At 44.7% G+C, this 11,282-nt stretch overlaps 1 pseudogene; it reads right to left on the bottom strand.

Annotated features, from left to right (window-relative positions):
- Nucleotides 1–7,966: 7,966 nt before the first annotated feature.
- Nucleotides 7,967–10,620, bottom strand: LOC147454563 (G-type lectin S-receptor-like serine/threonine-protein kinase At1g34300; annotated as a pseudogene).
- Between the last annotated feature and the right edge of the window lie 662 nt (nt 10,621–11,282).

Here is an 11,282-nt window from a genome sequence, read left to right as displayed (position 1 = left end):
AAAATCAGCTCTACTGTGGCTCATCCTTCACAAAACAATATGGTCTGGGACGAAGCTTAAAGATGCTAGTATCACAGATGGAAATTTCTCCAGATGCAAGGAGGGCACTGAACATCTGGCCCACATGCTCTTGAACTGCCCCTTCAATAGCCCCTTTTGGGATCGAGTGTCCAGAATTCTCCAAAAGTATTTATCTTGGAAGCAGGTGTTGCTAGGGGACAGTGTAGGCCTCCCTAATTTGGAATCACATCCGTGCAGAGTTTGTCTGGTCTATCTGGAGGCAAAGGAAATTTTTTTGTTTTGAAGATACCTCACATGTGCCTAACCTGAAATTCTTCTTTGATGAAATATCCTTACAGGAGGAGAAACTGCACATTGTCCAGTGCCGACTATATAGAAAGAAGTTAATGTTTCTTTTGTTTGTTAAAATTTTAACATACTTTTGAAATCAGTTAGCCTGCCTCATCTCCCCCCCCCCCCCGCGTGGGTCTCTCTCTCTAGATCTCTCTCTCTCTCTCTCTCTCTCTCTCTCTCTCTCTCTCTCTCTTAAATAGGCTTTTACTTTCAATATACATTTGAAATTAAGCAAGCTAGTCTCATTTCTCCCCTCTCGTACAAAAAGGAGTGTCCAAAACACTCCTTTTTGCTACCACCTACACATCCTTCCATCCTTCCATGCATGTAATAAGCACGTAGCCACATAGTCCACATATAAATATGCAAATAAACGTACCACTCACACATAAATTACACAAACATAGTTGTGCATATTTTTGGCTTACCATTGACACACTCCACACCCCTCCACACATGCACATTTAGGCATCCATATACACAGACCTATGCACTCAGTCACCTTTGTTCACACATATGTATTAGGAACTTTTCATATTGCATAGTGTATCATTTTTGTGATTTTTAAGTCTTTTAAACATACGCATTATTTGGTCAATGTCTGTTATCTATCCAAGCAAGCTTTGTCTGTGTCCGTGTGCGCGCTGTGCCAATTTGTTGTGTTTGCAAAAAATCAAACATGGTTGCTTTGTTGCCATCACTTAAAGCACTTTTAGGCATGTATGTGAGAGCTGCATATTAGAAAAAATGTAGTGCTCTTCCTTTTTAGAAGTTAATTTAGTTAGAATTGTGTAACTAGTCTTGCTTGGTTGGCCTTGTTGTGACAATTTACTTTCTCAATACTATTGGAGGATTTTTTTTCCAGTAAATAGTACATCAAGATGAATATGAATGATCTTTTTGAAACATTTTTCTAAATGTGAACATCGGATTGTAATTGTTACGTTACAATTTTTTTTGTGTATAAAGTACCAGTGCAATGTATACATCAAGATAAAGCACTTACCTTATTTGTAGTGGTACAAGTACGCACTTCAAAAAGCTTGCCTTTGATGAACTACGAACAAAAGTAGAACAGCATACCATGAAAATTTTATATTATTAAAAACGTAAATAATGTACGGTCTATGTGAGTGCCATACAGAAGTATGGTGGAGAGTCGGCATTGTGCCTCTCCAAAATTTATAAGAAACGAAAGTTGTGCCCTATCCCGTAGTCCATTTCCTACTACATAGTCATGGTATTCATGAACTTTAATTTCTCTTTGATAATTTCATATTCAAGCCCGTGTCATGGCCATGTGGATTTGTCTGTTTAATTTTGTAATTCAATCCTGGTTCCATCAATATTAGGTAGTTCCTATAATCATCATGTTTCAAGAGACTAGATTTTGAATAGAAACCTCGTTAAGAACTTTAGTAGACATTAAACCAACTTTATTTTGTGTGGTTGGTGCTGTTTTGAAGAGTTAGGATTTATATCATCTCAATTCCTCATGCTTTTGTCTCTGCATCCATCATCATTGTCACAGCCATCATATCCATTGTATCAATCCTCGCAATTATCGTGCTCTTTGTAAGTCGGTTGTCCATTGCATCACTGTCCCTTCTATATCAAATTTCATCCTGCTTGTCATAGTCTCTTCGTCTTTCATACTTCTCACATGTTGATCATATCTATCCCGATCTCCATCATCAAGTTGATCATGTTGAGGCTTTTGATAAACGTTTTCTACTTCGCTCTTCTAGGCGAGGTAGATGATGACCTTTGCTGACGCTTTCTCTGAACAGCCAATGTTGGCTTCCAGGCTTTGTGCAACATGAGCTTTTCAATATAGGGTGTTTATCGTTACTGTCGTTGTTTATTCTTGTAGGCTATGTGATAAATTAAAAAGTGTGAATGTGAGGCTATCTGCCAAATTGGGAAAAGCATTGTGCAGAAGAGATGGATGCAGGCAGCGTCCGATTTAATCATGTGGTCCACTGCTGAAATTAGGTGGGCTTCAACATGGTCATCTTTGCATCAAGCATGGATGCCTTGCTCTAGGCTACCTTCTTTCACAAATAATGGTCCCTTGCCCATGGAGCTATTGCCAACATCAGCACACATCTACTCATGCTTCCCCAACGTTGTCGATAGATTGCAGCACAACAGGGAAACATTGTTCTATCTACGCATAAGAGTGCAAGAGGAAGGAGACTCTAAGAGTCTATGTAGCGTGGATAATGTGTCATGCTCTCTACAGTGGGTGCTCCTTAGTGAAATGTGTGTGATATCTCACTCCAACAGAATGAAAACTCACTCAAACAGAATGAAACACAGGAAACAATAGATAACAGCAAAACAACAGAGGCACAGCAATAGACCATAACATATGGACTCGACTATCTCAAAAGAACTAGTACAAACTCTGGCGTGGCAGCATACTCAGCTCCAATCTGAACAGCCAATGTTGGCTTCCAGGCTTTGTGCAACATGAGCTTTTCAATATAGGGTGTTTATCGTTACTGTCGTTGTTTATTCTTGTAGGCTATGTGATAAATTAAAAAGTGTGAATGTGAGGCTTATATCTGCCAAATTGGGAAAAGCATTGTGTAGAAGAGATGGATGCAGGCAGCGTCCGATTTAATCATGTGGTCCACTGCTGAAATTAGGTGGGCTTCAACATGGTCATCTTTGCATCAAGCATGGATGCCTTGCTCTAGGCTACCTTCTTTCACAAATAATGGTCCCTTGCCCATGGAGCTATTGCCAACATCAACACACATCTACTCATGCTTCCCCAACGTTGTCGATAGATTGCAGCACAACAGGGAAACATTGTTCTATCTACGCATAAGAGTGCAAGAGGAAGGAGACTCTAAGAGTCTATGTAGCGTGGATAATGTGTCATGCTCTCTACAGTGGGTGCTCCTTAGTGAAATGTGTGTGATATCTCACTCCAACAGAATGAAAACTCACTCAAACAGAATGAAACACAGGAAACAATAGATAACAGCAAAACAACAGAGGCACAGCAATAGACCATAACATATGGACTCGACTATCTCAAAAGAACTAGTACAAACTCTGGCGTGGCAGCATACTCAGCTCCAATCCAGAACTCATGGGTACAATGGGGGTGTCGAGGCTCGGATGTGCAGGGATGGTGCAGACGTGCTGTGTGTATATACTCGCTACTCTAGACGACGACGCTGGACCATATATGAAGATGATGATGATAATGATCCAGTAGCTACTACTCATATGTACAACCATAAAGAGCCACGGCCAACGGCTCGTAAATTTCAACCAACTAAGTCTATCTCCAAACTGAGTGGTGGTGGTGACCTGGCCACGCTCTCCACTAGACCACCGTCTGTATCCCTGCCACTTGTGTCACTGCCCAACCCAGAGGGTCCGTCCAATGTGAACAAGACCAGACCAACTGTACTAACTGTGTGTCCTATGAAAGTGACACTGTAGCCTGCTACATGTTGCCCATCACAATACCGATCACCGTCTCGGTGAGCAAAACACTGAAATCTGCAAAAAGTAACCATATGTACAATGAAAGGTGGAGCAAGCAGTGCGGTCTTGTCACCCAAGAGAAAGAGATATCGCCATTTTTGCACCAGAAGTATCGTCGAGGGGAGCCATCAAATCGTTTGTGTAACATTGCGGTTACTGGACTCCACTATGAACGAATTGGTTCCTTGTGGTGGCTTGGGCAGCCACCTGCTACACAGCGGATGGGAGCACTTGTCCTAAAGTGTACTCTGGACGTCTAGTGACACAACCATGGTCGTGTGCACCAGCAACACCGTCACAACAAGGAACGCTCTGCATATGTGGTACCTGGCCCTGAGACCCCTACGGAGTAAAGTACTGGAATGGAGAGTGTGTGTAGTGTCCCATGAACTACTGAGAGGGACCTACTATTGCTGCATAGCTTGCAAGAGGCTGGACCTGTGTCCCTGGCCCAGTCCATCCATATCCCATAGGAGCCTATGTAGACCTAAGTACCATATAGAAGCATTTATTGAAATCCTTGTACATGTGCTTTAAGGTCATCAATGATCCTTGACTTTAACTTCAATGCTTGTTGTAATGCAAAAATAGTAGCATCTCGATCTATGATGGCACTCTCGGCGACTCACAAAGATCCCTCCATAGCTGCGTATGTGGCGGAGTGACATTGGTGCATGGCAGCTAGTTGCTCTACGCCTAGCTCTATGGTGGCAATTGCAGCTCTGGAGTCCTGTAGTAACTTCTCAAACAACTGAAATAGAGAAGTAGAGTCGGCCATCCGTGAAGATCCCTCCGATGTATGTGATGCTAGAGGACGCATAAGTGGCACAATCGACGTGCTAGGCATAGGTACAGCAGGTGTAGTGGGTACCTCAGAGATGGTTGTTGTAGATGGAGAGTGAGATACATGGACTACAGTATGAGTATGAGTGAAGATGGGAGAAGAAGGGAGAGGTGTCAAAGGTGCACTGGAAAACGATGAATCGGGTGTCGATGTCAGCAATGATTGCGAGCACAACGCCGCTCGGGACCCGGCAACCAATAGACCACGAACTCGTCATGATGAATCTCCTCGCCGTCACACTGAATCTTGTACCGCCCATCGCACGGGCATTGGATCTCAATGTACGTATGGCTGAAATCTGCAAGCAACACATGAGAGTGTACAAAAAAGGGAGCGCTGGGGCATGGGAATGAGATCGCAAGGAAGAGAGAGAGAGAGAGAGTAGGCGATGGCACTGCAAAAACGCGCGAGAGAGAGAGAGAGAGGTAGCACACTGCACAAACACTAGAGAGAGAAAGTGCAGGAGAGTGTGATCGCCCAAAACACTGGCAAGTCTACACTATTGAACACACACACTCCATACAAGGGGGGGTAACTGCATAAGTAGGCAAACAATAATATTGCCCTACCTGCATCCCAAAACCCCACGACCCTAAAAATCAATAAAATGGGCTAACAAATGTGTAAACTCACTATAAGTGACCAATGACACACATTTACTAGCAGATGTGCAGAACCCAAGAGACAGTGACCCCGGGAAACCCTAGGAACAGGGGTCCAACCTCATGCCAGCTTGGGCACCATAGTGATGTTCACCACCGCGAACATGTACGTCTACCTCTAGAATGGCCGGGCACAACCACAAAACAACCCTCACTCCCTAATGTGCTCATGGGAGTGGAGCTATCATCGGACAGGAATCTAAACTCTAACCCCCCCCCCCCCCCCCCCCCCCCCCCCGGAGCTGGCCCCAGGAGCTGGGTTTGAAAGGACAAGGAAGCTTGTGGTAGAGGTTTGGTGAAGATATCTGCATGGTTGTCCGACGTCGGAATGTACTCTAGTCGGATAGAGCCATCCTTAGTCTTTTCACGAACAAAATGATACTGAATCTCTATATGCTTGGTCTGGGCATGAAAAACCGGGTTCCGAGCAATGGCTATACAACTCTGATTGTCAGAGTGGATAAGGGTTGCCGGCTGGGGGTAACCAATCTCTGCAAGTAGCCTCCGCAACCATACTATCTCACAAACAGCACTGCAAACACCCCTGTATTCTGCCTCTGTAGAAGATAAGGCAATTGTCGTCTACTTCTTGCTACTCCATGAAACTACTCTAGAGCCAAACGAGAAAACATAACTTGTAGTCGATCGTCGTCCATCTAGGATCACCACCCCAACCTGAATCACTCTATCCTCGTAGAATGATCTAAGAGTTCAAACCTCCAGTTGCATAGAAAATGCCAAGGGACTTGGTTGACTTCAAATATCACAGGATTCGAAAAACCTACTGCATGTGTGTTGCTTATTGGAGTCTTGCATAGCGCCACATGCTTTCAAGAGGCAAGCATAGGTGATTACATCAAGAGAAATGCCCTCGCCTTGCATCTCAAAAACAGTCGACCAAAGCTTCCTGGCCGTGTCCTTGTTGGGCATATCCTGCAATCAATCCACTTCAAGAGACGACATTCCAAACATAACATGCTGACCAAGGCAATCCTCGTGATTCATTGACACACCCTCTTTCAGGTGGGATCTACGGTCCCTATTGATTTGGGGCGACGGGATCGGTTTTGCACCGTCCGTTGGCGGATTAATCCCCAAGTCATCACTATGTGATCACAATTAAAGTGAACTCCACGTAAACTTGATGTGAACATCAAGTGACCGCAAGTGATCCCCGTGTGAATCCTAATCATGATGTGATCACCTTGTGAACCCACTTATTTCAAAGTGATCATGGTGTGACCTCGAGCATCTCAAAGTGATCGCTGAGTGAACACCGTGTGATCCTCACCTTGTCATTTTTGTTATATGACCGAACGTTCTCACCTCCATTTCAAGTAGCACGTGATAGCTTATTGGAAGAGCCTTGGTCTCTGGTGTGGTAGGTTAAAGTTGTGTGGGCTCAACCGGTCGGAATCTTTTTATTCCTAAGAATAAACGAAAGGTCGAGATCGTTTGAAGATCGAGGATCGACCTAACAAGGGGGGTGTCAAATAGTCCCGAGGCAAGGCAATGCCACATGCCTTCAAGACGAAAACATAGGGTTTTTTACGAGGCCTTAGGCCAACCAAGAACAAGAAAAAATTGCAACTATTTCTTATGATGTTTGTGGTCCTGTGCAAACCGCATCTTTTGGTAATTATGTGTACTTGAGAGAGAGAGAGAGAGAGAGAGAGAGAGAGAGAGAGAGAGAGAGAGAGAGAGAGAGAGAGAGCGAGCTACTGAGAGAGAAAGAAAGCTACTGAAGGACCGTAAGCATTAAGCAACAACAAGCCTTTCCTGTGTTAAAATGTACAATGCAAGGCTGACCAAAGGGATGGAATTTGGTATGGACTTCGTGAGCATTCGCTAAGCAATTTGGTATGGAACGACGTTGTGAGCATTCGCTATGTTTTAATCCCCATGGTTAGTAAGGGTATATGTGTTTTATATTATTTTATGACTTGTATGTTGCTGCTCTGTCTCTTCTTTCTGTCGTTACCATCTCCAACATACTAGTGCTAGGCGTGCTTGGGGACTATCTAACACAGGCATTGAGGGGGTGGGATCTACGGTGGGATGAAAGAGAGCCGTAGATCGTGTACCCGATATTACTTCGCGGCCAACCCTTGAACCCTTGACCTCAACTTTACGACTCCCATGTCCTATCCACGAGCACCCGCGTGTTTTTGTGATCGTATGGGCCCGAGATTACTCTTATACCAAATGTGATCAAAAATAATCTCAGGTACAAAAAGTACCCGAGATTACTTTTTGCAGTGCCGACAAGATCTATGCTCTCACCATAGATCCCATGCCCCCATGCCCGTGTCATATAGTCCTGAGGGAGTGCGTGTTCGCACATTCCTTGAAGGTGTAGTGGGATTCATGGACACTTTTGTAATTATGGGCCGTCCTCCTTACAGTTATGAGTACTTTTGTAATTTATGGGTCCTCCTTACCTTGCAATTATTGCTTTGTAGATATGTGTTTGTGAGGTACTTCTTACAATTATTATGGGTAACTTTTAATTACGTTTTTTGGGAGATGTTGAGTGCCAGCCCACAGAAGCTTATACAACAGTTTACATAATACAACTGCATCGTTTGTGGAAAAACCTACACATCACTATATTGGGGGGAACTCCATGATCGGGGGGCAAGCTGCACCATGCACTCATTGCACTGGTCTTGCTTTGTTTTCCAACAGAAGGCAGCGTGCAACAAAAGGATGAAATCGTGTCATCTTGCCGACACGGCAGAGTACGAAACCGCGTGGCTGGTGCTGGGCATCAAATCACTGCTGCTAGAATTTAAAAGCCACAAGTTGCCATTGTTAATGGTTCCGTCAGGTGCAGGTGCAGGCGCAGGCGGATCCTCCATATCATGACTTCCTTCAATCTGCTGGAGAGCCTCAAGCATGGACGGGCGCTGGGCATGCTGTTGGTGTACACACGACAAAGCAACTCTCAAGCAACGGAGCTGTTGTTGAAGTGCAACCGCAAGTTCTTGCTGGACGGCATCGTTGCATTCTAATGCCGTGTCCGTGATTCGACCAACCTCATTCCCATCCCCAAGCCCCCCATGATCTCCAACATGGACGTTGGCACTGTCTCGTTCTTGATCAGGGATTAGTGACCCTGCTGCAAGGCATTGCCTGGCCCATACTGGGAGAGACACTTTTCCGTCAGCAGCAGGTTTGAGGCCATGAACAAGCTCCAGCAAAAGAGTGCCGAAGCTGTAGACATCTACTTCAGATTGCATCACTTTGGAGCCATTCGGGCGCCATGTAGCCGCGGGTTCCTCTCATTCCAGACACAGTTAGGTGGCTCTGCTCCCTCGTATGGAGGTATCTCGCAAGGCCAAAGTCTGCAACTTTTGGTGTAAAATCCTCATCTAACAGCACATTCTGTGGCTTAATGTCACAATGCAGAATCCGTGGGTGACAACCATGGTGGAGGTATGCAATCCCACGAGCCGTGCCGACTGCAACAGAATATCGCACAGGCCAAGGCAGAGGTTCCGTCATGTGAGCTGGTGAAAGGTACCTGTCAAGTGAGCCTTTCTCCATGTATTCATAAACTAGCAGATTCTCCTCTCCATTTGCTCCGCTGATGCAGTAACCCAGCAAGTTCACAAGATTTACATGGTGAATTTTGGTGAGCGTACCGGCTTAATTCTGCTCTGAACTGTTTCATGGCATCTCTCGTGCCAGCTTGCATGACCTTGAGCCTTTTAACAGCCACCAACGTTGTCACCAGCTCACTTGCTTGGGAAAGATCACATCTCTTCTCTCTGATGGACCCTTTGTAGACCTCCCCAAAACCTCCTACCCCTAGCAAATCAATAAAATTGTTGGTTGCTTCAACCAGCTCCATGTAGCTATACCGTTTTGGGCCAGTATCCCATGCTTCAAAGTCCTTTTCTGCCATCCGACTTGAACCGCGATTCATACGAATTCTACACCGCCAAAACACCAAACCCACAACTGTGGCAAATGCTACTATGGCCGATATTGGCACAACCACGGTTATGATACGGCTATCTTTCTTGAGAGCCAGTGGTGCTCCAGCTGCATCTTGCAACTGCAGAAGTTTCATCAGAAGCGTCGTACTAGCTGTAATTCCATTCTCCATGTACCCTATGGTGCTGTTGCCCTTGAGGAAACACATACTGCTGGAGCTAACGTAGGTGGCAGCAATGCAAGCGCATTCATTCAAACATGAGTTCTTGCATGTATTCATGTCGTAGATGTTGTCAAACCACTTCAGATCGTTGTAATAGTAATCGCTTTGCTGAGTTTCCACTATGATTGCATTGCTTGCACCAGACCCTTGTCCACATCCCGGTGAGATCCTGGTGCTATTGCACCCTTTTGAGGAATCCTCGGATGAAATTGGAGTATAACCATTTGGCAACTACATGTTACTGCCCCTGCACCATCTAATCCGCACAGCCCGAAGGGACCACAGGGGCTTCCCGCCCTGCATGCAAGTGATGAATTATCCAATAGTTCCCAATCCTGAACCCATCTCATACCACTGGTAGTCCACTTGTACACCCTCAGATTGCCATCATGATCCAAGGAGAGCCTCAGTAAATCAATATAATGTGTACGCGCTGCCATCAAGCTGCTTGCCCACACTCACTGTATCACTGACAGAAACATTGTAGTCCTTCATATACACATACTGATTGTTTAATTGATCCAGCCCAAAGAGATGAATGTCAAAGCGGTTGTATGTTGCCATATGGTATTTACCTCTTGCGAAGGAAGTCCGATTTCTCCTTGATTGAAGCAGGTTTGGATTGTTTTCCAACCAGCTTGCCTCCAGACCTGTGAGCATGAGAGAATCCCTGGGATCCAAGAAGCTCTGCCATGAGACAGTAGTATTGTTTTCTAGTACAAGCTGCAGGTTACCTGTATCAAGAAATTGCACGCTGGTTGTCAGCGAGGTGCTGAGGTTGCTGCTGCTTTGCCAGATTGGTGTCGACGATGAGGTCGGGTCATAGAGCTGCATCATTGGAGATCCTGTGTAATTGAATGTTGCCCCTTCCGTAACTGTGCTACTATCCCCGAAATCCGCCCACCAAATTGCTGTCTGGTGAACGTCGAGGGAATGCCAGATCGCCAAGAGGTAGCCCCCAACTACACCCACATGCAGCTTGAAACCAAAGGTGTAATTTCCTGCAGGTGCGGACGACGTGGGTTTTGTTCTGCAGAGAGTAAAGGATGACGCGTAGGGGGACCCTGCGGCGGAGGCAGTCGAATCTGATCAGTAGGAGGAGGAAAGGAGGAAGAAGATGATGAAAGCTTGCCATACAGGACCCTTCTTAAGCTGGCCGACAGCAAAAATTACAAGCAGCGTGCGCTACCGCAGTGGAAGCAAGGAAAATGTTAAGAGCCGAGTCCCACTGCAGTACACCAAGAGTATTAGTGGCACTTATTGAAAATTGTGGTTACACTACATTCATATATAACAAGTGAAAGGGTCACGACTGCTTTCAAAAACAATAAGAAAGTGATAAAATTGTTTAAACTGGTGCATCAGCTTAGTTTTGAGCCGATTGAAAATCGAAACTAGCTAGCTGCAAACCATGGTAAACGAAAGAAAAACGGATGAAATATGTGAGAAAGTCGTCCAAATATTTTGCAAATCTCTAAAAATTTGCTAGTATTTCCGGTTTTTTCTTTGTGAGGAGGAAACTCGATCAACAGCCGCTTAATAAAAAAGACTTTCTTGAATGTTAACACTAATTGGATTAATCAAGCAATAAAATGCAAGAAATGTAAAGCCATGTGAAGTTGTGAAATGAAATGTGAAATAAAAAGAACTAATTAATATATGTGTGTGTGTGTAGAATTTATTAGAATTATGCAAGGCGAAGCTTCACTTTAGCATTCTTCAACAATAGAATGCAAAAAAAAGATAT

Source organism: Adiantum capillus-veneris, chromosome 7 (genome assembly GCF_014529385.1).
Source record: "Adiantum capillus-veneris isolate H3 chromosome 7, ASM1452938v2, whole genome shotgun sequence".
Taxonomy (NCBI): Eukaryota; Viridiplantae; Streptophyta; class Polypodiopsida; order Polypodiales; family Pteridaceae; genus Adiantum; species Adiantum capillus-veneris.
Note: the sequence above shows the minus strand (reverse complement) of the source record. Positions and strands in the feature narration are given on the sequence as shown.